Below are 12,752 nucleotides of genomic sequence, written 5' to 3'. Positions count from 1 at the left end.
TCTAATAGGGCCGCCCCTCCACTCCTCTTTAGAGTACTAACATGTTCCCAAGAAATCCACATCTGTCCTGGCTTATTTCCTGCTCTTTTCCATAGCATAAATCTAATTGGCTATTATATCTGATGCAAAGCTTTGATCATACATGGTAAGAGAGGCAAGAAAAAAGATATCATGCTAACCATAATGGATTGTGTCGCTTTGAGCCAAACATACATAGGCCAACCCTGAGATTTCCAATTCACAAACTTTTCATTTTTCCTTGCAGAAATCCATGCCAACAAAGCCTCTGAATCAACATTAACTCCAATCGGATAACCCAAGTGCCATGTGATGCATAACCTTTGTATGACCTACCCATTCCATCCAAAACTAAGCAAATTTATCTTGGTAGAGCTTATCAGAGCAGATTTTTACATATTAATGTACCTTGAAGCAAGACCAAAAGTATGATAGAGCTCTACCAAGCAAATTTATCTTGGTAGAGCTTATCAGAGCAGATTTTTACATATTAATGTACCCTGAAGCAAGACCAAAAGTATGATAAACAGCCATAGCCTTCTAAACATTATCTCTTTGAGCCTTAAGAAACATGAAATAATCATCTGCCAATTCCTGGCCGACTATCTGCTCTCTGCTTGTGGAAGAGTAAGCCCTTTAACTTCACAGTCCTCCACTAGCTTATCCAGTCGAGAGACAAGATAAGATATGTAACAATTGCAAACAAGAGAGGGCTAAGTGGGCATCACTGCCTGACCGATCTCGTCAAATGAATGGGATCAATAACTCCACCATTAATCATAAGCCTAGCCACTACATGTTGGCTAATAGTATAAATCAAAGAAGACATGCGAGGTCCAAATCCCATAGCCCGCACAAGTTGTGAAAGAAAAGACCAACTAATATGATCATAAGCCTCTTCAATATCTAGGTGCTAGCTTCACTGCTCTGCAGGGAATTTTTCCACACTCTTTAATCAACGTTTTTCAATTCTCAAAAGTACATAATCACCTTCTTGAAATGAAAAATCTTTACTCTTCCTATTTGCTTGAGATGTAAACTTCTCTTGAGCTCTTGCAATACAATCACGCACTTCAGATAAAATGCGATCAAAGTCTCTAACATATTGGTCGACAGCTTCAATCTTATGAGAAAGTCTAGTAGCCGGAATAGGCAAAGCTCTACCATAGATGATCTCAAATGGTGCTCGACCAGTAGAGCAGTATGAGGAGTATTATTATAAGCAAATTGAAGTAGGTAAATGTACTTATCCCATGCACTAGGTTGCTGGGAAACATAGGCTCTAAGCATATCTAAGATAGTGCTATTTGTGACTTCGGTCATAACCACCTCTTGCCTTGAAGCCCTTGCATAATCAATTCCAATTTGTATATTCAATATATTATGCAAAATGTTTTGACCTTTAATAAATCCATATTCCCTTAGATGAATCAAAGTAGGAAATCGTTTGCAACCTCTTGGCCAAGACCTTTGCAAATATCTTATACATGGCTCCCATCAATGTGATTGGTCTCCATTGATCTAGATTAACTAGGGATGGAACTTTAGGCAATAAACATACAAGCCCAATCTTCCAACTCGCAGGAATGATACCTATATTCCACACCTTCTGAAACATAGAAGTGAGAGGGACCTTCAACTCATCAACATACTTCATGAAAAGCTCATTGGGGAGCCCATCCCATCCTGGACTTTTCCCTTTAGGCAAAATCTTCAACACGTCTTCCACCTCATCCATAGAAATATCTATTTCCAATTCATTTGCAGAAACGTCTAATACCTGGTGACAAACCAAGTGAAACAAAGACTCTCTAGCTCTGCAATGACATCAGGAGATATGACCTCATGCGGACTCAACAAATGGTGATAAAAGTTCATACACACATTTTAGAACACAAGTAGAATCAATAATCATCTTGCATCCTGACAATATTCTCACATGCATGCTTTTGCTGCAAACGAGCAAAGAACGTATGTGACTGACAATTAGAATCCATTCGAGCCATAAGCTTATATCTCACATATTGATTCTCGTGCAATGCTACAACCTGATGGGACAACCAATCAATAGCTATCTCAATGTCATGGCAAGAACCGTCCTCTTGAACCACCTGGTTCAAATCAACCAACAATGATTCTAGGTTCCGTAACATCTCCCTAAAATATGATGCATTATGAATCCCATACTAGCGAGCAAGCTTTTGAATATTGAACATACAACACTCCCAAGCTAACACCCCAATAGAGATCACATGGCCTCTAAAGTTTTGTAACACCTGCCACATAAACTGATGGAAAACAATATGCTCCAAGAAAGTTTGGTTAACCTTAAGAGGAGTCTTTCCCAATAATGGCCTATAAGAATCCACAGAATGGCTATGCATCTCCAATACCAAAGAGAAATGATTTGACAAAACATGATTATATTCCGCCTGCATGGAAAATATCTCTAGCAGAAACAAATCATGCTAGCAAATATACATTCGGTATAAACGAGCTCTTGTACCCACCAACTGTTGAGAGGCATATGTAAATCCTCTCTCATGCGGGTGTAGCCATGACCGCATACCTTGTTTCAAAACTTGATTGGCAAACACATTCCAACTGAGCCTCTCCGGCCCATCCATAATAGAGTGACGTGTAGAAGCATGCTCCAGCAATTCACATACATTAAAATTGCCCAACACAAAGCCACGATTAGCGTTGCACAAACACAATAAATTGCCCAACACAAAGCCACGATTAGCGTTGCACAAACACAATAAATTGTCCCATAACTGATGATGATGTGCAACACCATTAAGCTCATATAGCCCCACAAGCCATAATGTTTCATCTATAAACTCCACTTCCACAACAATGAACTGCCCCCGGACATCCTGCATAACCAATGATGGCTTAAACTGAGATTTCACTGCAATCATGAACCCTGATTGTGTAGTGCGGTGCCCACTATAAAACACACAAAATTCCTTATAATCATACACTTGTCCAACCATGGAATGTTGTTTATGCCCCGTAGCATAAAACATATCCCATTGACCTTGAAACACAGTACGCCACATGCGATATTTCTTGGACGGTGAGCACACACCTTTTACATTCCAAAGAGAAATCTTCATAATCCATAAAATAGAAAGCCAATTAATGAGAGGTACCACCATCGCCCTGGTTCCTTACAATATTACATAGGATCCTCAATGCCTTCTCTCTCTAGCAAAACATCCACCCGTTCTTTCTCACCTAAAGTATGGGTATCATTAATGATGTATCCTGTGTCCACTTGACATCCACATACTTCTTGTCCCAGGTTGAGATCATATACCCTTTTTTATCAAATAGATAAGGAAAATTTACCTGATTTTCTTTCGTAACTCGAGGACTCAGATTATACCGAGAGTGTTTTTACCTACCTTGGTTATCTTTCTCTTGAGTCTATCTTGTGGCACCAGGATGAAATGATGAAGAGGCACCATGACCAACACCCACATTTTGATTACCACCAGAAGTAGCTGTCTCGCGAGCGCCTCTCTTCGCCACAACGGAAGCAAATGGCCTGAAAACGATCCCCACTTTAATTCGACGCAAATTTCATCTCGCCAAACTTGGGTGATGCGATTGTGGAGAGATATGCTGCCTCTGCCGCCCAGCCCCCCACCGTGCCACCATGCCACGCTTCTCCACCCTCCTTGCCGCACCATCGCTTCTTTGCCCAGTTTGCCGCTTCTCCACCCTGTCTATTCTCACTCTGCAAAGATGGGTTTCTTAAGCACAAAGAGTCAACAAGCAGACAACCCTTTGCCCATGTGGCTAGGCGATGGTCTTAGCTTTGGAGCTAGGTCTCTTTCAGGCGATGATCTTAGCTTTGGAGCTAACTTTTAACACAGGAGGCGAATGGCTTTATAACCTTGAGACCATGCACAGACTCCACATGATGATGAGCATGCAGTGCATGTGTATGGACACTGTATGGCACGGGTACATGCACAGGCACCGCATGATGAACATGCCACATGTGTTCTCTGGTGTAAGAGTTTATGGCCACGATGAAGAAAAATTTGTAGATGCGAGGCCATGCGCAGGCATCACATGATGAATATGCGGTATCTGATGTAAGAGTCGATTTGTCATGATGATGAAGAAAAATCTAATGACTACATGTAGGCTACAAGAGTTTCTGTCTAGAGACGGTAGGTGATATTGAAGATGAAGATGTCTAGAGACAATGGGTGATATTGAAGATGAAGATGCCTAGAGACAATGGGTGATATTGAAGATGAAGATGAAGATGCCTAGAGACAATGGGTGATATTGAAGATGAAGATGAAGATGTCTAATGATAGTAGGTGATATTGAAGATGAAGATGAAGATGTCTAATGATAGTAGGTGATATTGAAGATAAAGATGATGACTTTGGCCTGCACTAGAAGCTAGGCTTTTGATGTGAGATATCTCTAACACAGACCTTAAAGCTTTCATCTTAGGGTTTTTAGAAAGTGAAGACAATGTGACTAGATCCTTGCCTGCATCTAGAGATGTTGTAGAAGCCATGCCCACCACGAGCCAACTCAATATGAACAGCTTTGAGTTCGAGGACATCTAGTGTGCTATCTACAAGGAGGTTTTCTTGGCTTGTTAGTTGCAGCAAGCACAAGTCTCCCTCAGTGAGGAAGACTATGGCTGGGCATTCCACTTGTTTTTATGTGTTTGTGTGTCGTGGGTTCTCTACGTGGGGAGTCTCCATGAAATCTGAGTTAAATAATCATGTGTGTGTTTTTCCTTTATATTTTTGTACTGCCTTCACTTATAAAAGGCTCCATGTTATCTTTTATCCCTGTTAGGAGCTTGGGGGGGATGGGTGTGACGAAGAGCTAGACTTGCTGCTTCGGTCAGTTTGTTGATTGGAGGATTGGCATGGCACGGGAGTTGCGAATGGCTACATCACTCCCTTGCAACATGTGATGAAGCTAGAAGGTAGCGACTTCTTTTGCATGTCGGGTCTTACCCCCTTTGCTATGAAGGGGGGTTTGTTGTGGGTATTCGAAGTCTTATGTGTATGTGAAACAGACCTTAGATAACTTAGTGTGTTTATGTGTGTGAATGAGCTCTTATAGCCGTTTTATGATCCGGCACACTTTCACGTGCAGGCATCACCATCAGCTCGTAAAAAAAAAAACCATAAAACCACCTACTCTGTACATTTGCTAGGGCATTCATGGCAAAATTTATTCGTAAACCACGCACACCATATGTACACAGGCACAGGAACTTCTGCTAGCCCTCGGAATGCGTAAAGGCATATACACATCATGTACACTGTGGCACTTAATCCCATGCATCTGGATTTGCATTTAATGGCCTCACATACATGGTTTCACACCATAGACGTGCCATGGCACGACAACGTGAATTTGGAATCTTGATCACTTACTATTCTTCTGGGTAGGCCATGCAATATGAAGATTTCTTTGACGAACACTCTGGCCACATCCACTGCAGTGTAGGTTTCTTTTACTGGAATCAGATGGGCAACTTTGGTTAGTCTATCAACTACCACGAAGATGGAGTTGTAACCTGATTGCACTGAGGGTAATCCAGTAATAGAATCCATACTATTGCATTCCCACTTCATCTGGGGGATGTCTAATGGATGTAACTTCCCATGCATTTTTACTCTCTCGGCCTTGACTTTCTGATAAGTCAGACATTGACGTACATGATTAAGCACATCCTTTTTTAGACCAGGCCAAAAGAAGCTTTTCTTCACAGACGTAGGTTTTGATGAAACCTGGATGTCCTGCAATAAGCAATGATGTCATATGTTTAGCCATGTGTCATTATCACAGTGTATGTGATGTGTCATTGTCCCATTGTATGTGATATGACAGAACATACCCTTTGGGCTTCCAGCTTCTACTTCAATGTAAGTAGGAGTAGAAGCTCGTCCTAATGTGCCTATTCTTTAACAATGGACATAACATGCTTTGGGTTTCCACCTGCTACTCCGATGCAAGTAGAGTAGAAGCTTGTCCTAATGTGCCTATTCTTTAACAATGGACATAACATGCTTTGGGTTTCCACCTGCTACTCCGATGTAAGTAGAAAAGCCTCCACTGGCAAGAGTGCCTAATGGAAGCTTTACAAGTGGTCTAACGAGCAAAGTTTAAGGAAAACCCTCATAAATATTTATTCTTGCTACTATAACCTCACAAATGCTAGCTAACAATCACGTTAGTTGCCTTTGTGGTGGGTGGCTCTCACAATGAGTAGCTTTCTACTTGGAACCTAGGGAGAACTAATTGCAAGACCGTAGACGTGAAGTTAGAATCCCACCAGAAGAAGCTAGACATACAAAAATAGGGTCAATGTGAGGAGCACATCGTAGATTGAAGAATAGGATGAGGTTGAGCTACTCTTGGTAGGCTACTAGTGTAGTGACATATAATAACAAAATCTTGAGTAGTGGTGGATAAAGGATGATTAGTTGCTTGCCCCTAATCTCCTCGGTATCAAAGCTAGGCTTTCAAACTGCTGCCCCGCTAGCTTATTGCTAGTGACCACCAGAGGTTATTGCTAGTGATGACCACCAGAGGTTTTCAAAGCTAGGCTTTCAAACTGCTGCCCCGCTAGCTTATTGCTAGAGTGACCACCAGAGGTTATTGCCCGCCTCGCTGATTCAAAACCGGGAGAGCCACTAGGTGTTGCTTGTCTAGATCCACCATGGGCCGCCACGAATTTTGAGCGGTGCTGCTAGTGCAGAGAGTCCACTCAGCCCAATGACGGTGCCACCCACCAATTTTGCCGCCAAACTTGGGTGGTGCGAGTAAAGGGTTTCTTGCTCGAGTTTGCTGCGCCTGTCTGCCCTTGTCGTGCAAAGAAGGGTTTCTTGAGCAGCACAAAGTTTTAGCAGAGAGCCCTCTGCACACATAACTTTGCCCATGGGTGGTCCTCTTTTTGTGGCGATGGCCTTAGCTTTGGAGAGCTGACTTTGGAAGAGGAGGCGAAGGGCTTCGTAGCTTCCACGAGGCCGTGCGCGCATAGGCACCACATGATGAACATGATGCTACATGCATTCTCTCGTATTATGTAGTAAGGGTTTCTTGCTCGAGTTTGCTGCGCCTGTCTGCCCTCGCCGTGCAAAGAAGGGTTTCTTGAGCAGCACAAAGTTTTAGCAGAGAGCCCTTTGCACACATAACTTTGCCCATGGGTGGTTGGTGCGAGTAAAGGGTTTCTTGCTCGAGTTTGCTGCGCCTGTCTGCCCTCGCCGTGCAAAGAAGGGTTTCTTGAGCAGCACAAAGTTTTAGCAGAGAGCCCTTTGCACACATAACTTTGCCCATGGGTGGTCCTCTTTTTGTGGCGATGGCCTTAGCTTTGGAGAGCTGACTTTGGGAAGAGGAGGCAAAGGGCTTCGTAGCTTCCACGAGGCCGTGCGCGAATAGGCACCACATGATGAACATGATGCTGCATGCATTCTCTCGTATTATGTAGTAAGGGTTGATGGCCGCGATGATGAAGCAAAAATTGATGACTGTGGACGCGAGGGCCGTTTTTATGTGTGAGTGTGATAAGCGGTGATGTGGCCTTGTGTCCCTGCCCCAGGGAGGGTACGTGATGTGTGAAAAAAGATAAACCTATAAAAGGCAGTGTACTCTTTGAGGCTCATATAACAGCAGTACAGGTACACCATGTAGTAGAGTATGGAAGTGTGATGTGTGTCTTTTCCCCCATGCATGTCCACAAGATACTTGTAGTAGAGAGAGCTTAGCTTATTCCAAGCCTCAAGGAAGTCCAGACGCGTGTCGTGGGAAAGGTCCCATAATAGGTTGGCGTGGCTAGTTGAGAGGCGCCTACTAAACAGCGTCCACGCACGGTGTACTTACCTGGGCGGGGTCGATCGGTGAACAGGACGGCCGATGGTTTAGGGTTGGTTACTTCATTGCACTGCGGGACGGGTTAACCCTAGCATCTCCCCAACGGGGAGAGTGCACATCATAATTTGCGGTAGCGGGGGCTCGCCCCCCACCCAAAACCAAACTCCAATGTTAAAGATCATGACATTGGAGCACCCCTATCATGTTAAAAAACCCAAAAAAAACATTAAGAAAAACCTTGAAAAAATCTAAAATCCTCAAAGAGAACCCTTGACTCAATATATAAACTGAATTAGAAATAAACGGAGAATCCCCCTCGATGATGACTAAAATGTGGATGAAGAGCTTCTTGATGTCAATGTAGATCCTGATCTAGATGTAGCTCTTGGTCTTCTTCATCCTTGATTTCATTGTGTAATGAAATCCATGTAGGAAAGACAGACCATTTTATCAATGTGTTCATGAAGCCTAACATGATGATGATGCATATCCCTTTCAGATGATAATGTATTAAATATGCTTAAGGAGTCGTCTTAGCCTTATCAATGGCCAGTGTCTTGCCCTTGTACAATTGATTTATGAGCATGTTAGATGAGTTACATGAAGCATTCAAGCTGAAAAATCCCATTGTTCTGAACAATGCTAATAGAGATTTATACCCAGCATTGGATCAATAAATTGATCACTCAAATCAAGGAAAAATTTTGATTTAATGCTTTACATAGGTTTAGCAACACTTGAATGTGATATATGACCCATTAATGGCCCTACAAACCTCTAATTATTAGTACTAATCAAGGTATTAGTGAAAGCAATCTTTTGATAACTGTGTAGAGGATACCCTGATCTATGAACATTGTCGGAGGGGAAAATGAAGGGGCCTTTTCAAGATGAAGCTTTGGCAAGATGTAGCAAATCCCCAATGGTAGCGTTGAACCCTCAATGGTAGAGCAGCGTTGAAAATCAAGTGACTTTTTCAAGATGAAGCTTTGGCAAGCTGTAGCAAGTTCCCAATGGTAGGGTTGCTCAATGGTCCATAAATACTAGGAGTAATGTTGATTAATCACTAACTAATAGAGGTAATTAACATTTTGCACTATAGAAAACAGGTCGACCTAGTGTGTAAAATTGAAGCCCTTTCACAAATCTTCTTCAAAAAAGCGACAACTAGAGCACTGAGTTAACATGAGTTTAGAATCACTAAACATATGATTAGCCAAAATATGGAGGGTGAAATCTCTCCATGATTAAGGAGTGTGAAGAAAAGACAGAAGAGGAAGCTTCAACACACAATGAAGAAAAAAATTGGGAAAATACAAGATGATTGTATTATGATTGAGATCAATGAACTACCAAGTACAATACCCTTTTATAGGCACCAAACCCTATCTTTTAACTCTAACGAAGAGGTAGTTCACACTTGAAGTGTTCACACCAAGTTGGCTATAAACCTAATGAACCATATGCTCATGTCCCCAATGTCACATGATATTTTGGTGCATTTCTAACATTCTCTAAGGTTTTTCTCAATTCTAGACTAAGAAATTTTTTTCTTCTTTTTTCCAAAAAGAAGCTACAAAAGGCTTTTAACTCAAACTTGATAGGTGGGCTTCTTGGAGTGCCATGCACATTGTAGATGCTTCAACCCAACTTTTTCAGGAATATCTGCTAATTTTAGCAAGAAATGCTATAAGTAATTAGTAACCCAACTATGTTAGATTAGGACCAAATTTGGTGTGTAGGTGCTTTAAGGTGTCGTGAACACATGTGTATGCTTAGAATTTGATATGGGTCCAAGAAGGCAAAAGAATTAGAAGCAGGCATGGAAACCTGGCTAGTTTCTGAATCTAGTCCATAGCCAAACTGTGTTACACTGATCCAAAATGTAAGTTGTCTACAGAGGGTCCTATGTGGTATGGACCACCTCTATGCAAAACCTTGGTTGGTTCTGATCAATAGTCTATGAGTTATAGCCAAACCAAGAATACTCTTCTCCTAATGGCTTCAAAGTTGTAGACTTAGATTTATGTTTGCTTTTAAGGTCAAAAGAGACCAAAAAAGGCCTCTAACCTCCGGTCCACGTAACTTTCCCAAATGCACCAAATTTGACAAGTTGGATGTTGAGAATGTGTTACAGGATCTTTAAATACTTGATGAAGAATAATACAAAACTCAAATAATACAAAGAATATGACCATTCAATTGAACACAAATTGACTAAAGTATGCATGAAATAAATGTGCAACAAGAAATAGAGTAGAAGGTACCACACAAGAGACCAATGCTGGGTGCAAATCCCCCCTCAATCAAGCATGTAGCTCCCACTTCCACAACTTGAGTATTTAGAGAATTCTATTTCATAAAATTAGCCCAAGGAGCTAATAATAGTGGTGCGTACAATTTTGGGCTTGCTTTTCCCATATTTTGAACTTTTCTTTACATTTTAATAACCATATCAAGGTTCCTAAGGTTTATACATATCAAAATCTTTGCCCAAATATAAATACCCATGGGCCTTTACACATGAAATAACCTTGTGCACACTTGCACGACGTAAAATAACCTGGCTACATGAAAAGCTATAGATAATTTATGAAATTCTAATACATGATTTAACAAAATGATCTCCATCTACACGCCACCACTATATCCACCATCCATATGACACCTTAATCGGTACCCTCGTATAGTGTGACACCTCAATCGGTACCTCACACATCGTATGCCATGCGACACCTAAATCGGCACCCTTGCATATCTAAGTACCTATACTCATAGACACAATCCATGTTAGTTAAATAATTAATTGAACACATCAATTAATTGCAACATCATCATGAGATATAAGCAACCATAAAAATCAAATTACGCGTACCAACAGGCATGACACACACGAGCGTCCCCGATATAAAATAAGAAATATAACTCCGAGTAAACAAAATTAATTCTCATATCAAAATGTCAATCTCTATGTGGATCCTTAAGTCCCACTTTTTTGAAGATAAAATAGGCAACCATAAAAAACAAATTACATGTACCAATAGGCACGGCACACACAAGCATCCACGATATAAAATAAGAAATATAATTCCTAATAAACAAGAGTAATTCTCATATCAAAATGTCAATGTCCATGTGGATCCTTAAGTCCCACTTTTTTAAGAATTAAAGCTAAATTTAATAGGGAAGGCTCAAAATAGGCAATGAACAATCTATGTCGGATTGGGACCAAATTTGGCATGTAGGTAGTTCAAACGTCCATGAACACTAGTGTATACTATGATATGAGGCTAAATTTATCAGGGAAGGCTAAAAAAGTAGCCATATATGGTAATAATGTGTGAACACACTAGGACCAATCGGGGTACTTTTTCCCTCTTTATTAGGAGGTTTTTTTCCCCCTGTGCTAGTATACACCCATCTTGGGGTATATTTATCATGTTTGTATAGCACACATTCATTATCAATCTATCATCTTATTGTGTGCTCCCTTGAGCTTCTCCATTATGTGTGTGTGTGCGTGCGCGCACATTCCTACAACCATGTTTCCAACATTTGGTATTAGAGCATATGTTTATCCCCCCCCGTTTGCTGCCAGTATATTGCCTACCCTTTACACCGAATCGCCTGTTTTCTTAAATTGGTTCAAGGAGCCCTTCTGCGAGAAGAAAGAGGACCGTGAAGTGTGAAGTACTTTGTACTGAAGTTTTGTGGTTTGATTTTGATTTCGGGCACATTTTGGGGGCTGTTCATGTGGTTTTCAGTTTCCTGGAGACATCTTTAGGGACTAGATTTGTGAGTGCGCATGTGCGTTGTCGCATGTGCACTGTCGTCTACTGTCGGCCTATGTTCGTTGGCTAGTTTTTCAAGCCGCACTAGTCCGTAGCTTCTATCGGACGATTAACAACTGCATCCTCCAAGCTTGGGTGTTTATAATGTACATCTTCACTAAGGTGTCCCAAGCCTCCTTGGGCATGTATGTATCCTTTATATGCACAATTTTTGAATATGTCATGCTGACAGACAACAACAAGTACAACATATTTCTAGCTCTTTTATGGCATGCTTTATATGCCTACAATTGTTAAGGGGTGTTAAGGGGTGGGATTTTCTTCACCAATCTCTGGCTCCTTAACAAACCACTTGAACCATGAGAGAGAACCTCAAAGGAAGAAAACTCAAAAGCTCAATTATTAATATGAAAAACCAATCAAAGTTCATGGCTTCAAAAAATCAGCTTAGCAACATGAACTTTAAAAGTTTTTTCGATGTGAAAAAGCAGTTAGATATTCATGAAGCATGAATATCTGAAGTTTTTCATGAAGGAGTTAGTGTTCATGAATATCTGAAGTTTTTCATGCCTAAAAAAGCACTTCAATTCCATCAACTAAGGTGATCAGAAGCTTCCATAGAGCTTAAGAAATCCCACATCTAGTCAAAATCATAAATTAACAAGATTGTTTTTGCTACCAGAATATCTCAAGATATTCACAACATGAATATCTCAAGAAATTCACGTCATGAAAAACTAGTTTGGTTTTTCACATCAACAAAAATGTTCAGGATGAATGACACTTTTCACATTGAGCTAAGATTCTTTAACATAAGTGAATAATGTTAGCATATTTGTTCCTTAAGATGGTGACGTTTTTCAGACATGAATATCTTGAAAACAAATTTGATTTTTTCACACTAGAGGGAATCTTTTCAGATAATTCTACATGCCTGTAGATCACTTGAATGCATGTGCACGCACGCGTACGGGCGCGCGCGCGCACACACACACACACACAGGAAAAAGAAAAAAAGAGATTGACTGTTACTAGCCATGCTTCATTCATATCGCCAAGTCATACACCAAA

At 41.0% G+C, this 12,752-nt stretch overlaps 1 pseudogene; it reads left to right on the top strand.

Annotated features, from left to right (window-relative positions):
• The first annotated feature begins 7,891 nt into the window (after positions 1–7,891).
• On the top strand, positions 7,892–8,040 carry LOC147629363 (U1 spliceosomal RNA; annotated as a pseudogene).
• Positions 8,041–12,752: the final 4,712 nt, after the last annotated feature.

This window comes from Cibotium barometz, chromosome 18, assembly GCF_041138505.1.
Source record: "Cibotium barometz isolate CiBa-2024 chromosome 18, ASM4113850v1, whole genome shotgun sequence".
NCBI classification, from domain to species: Eukaryota; Viridiplantae; Streptophyta; class Polypodiopsida; order Cyatheales; family Cibotiaceae; genus Cibotium; species Cibotium barometz.
The sequence above is the reverse complement of the archived record's forward strand: the minus strand, read 5'-3'. Positions and strand labels throughout refer to the sequence as shown.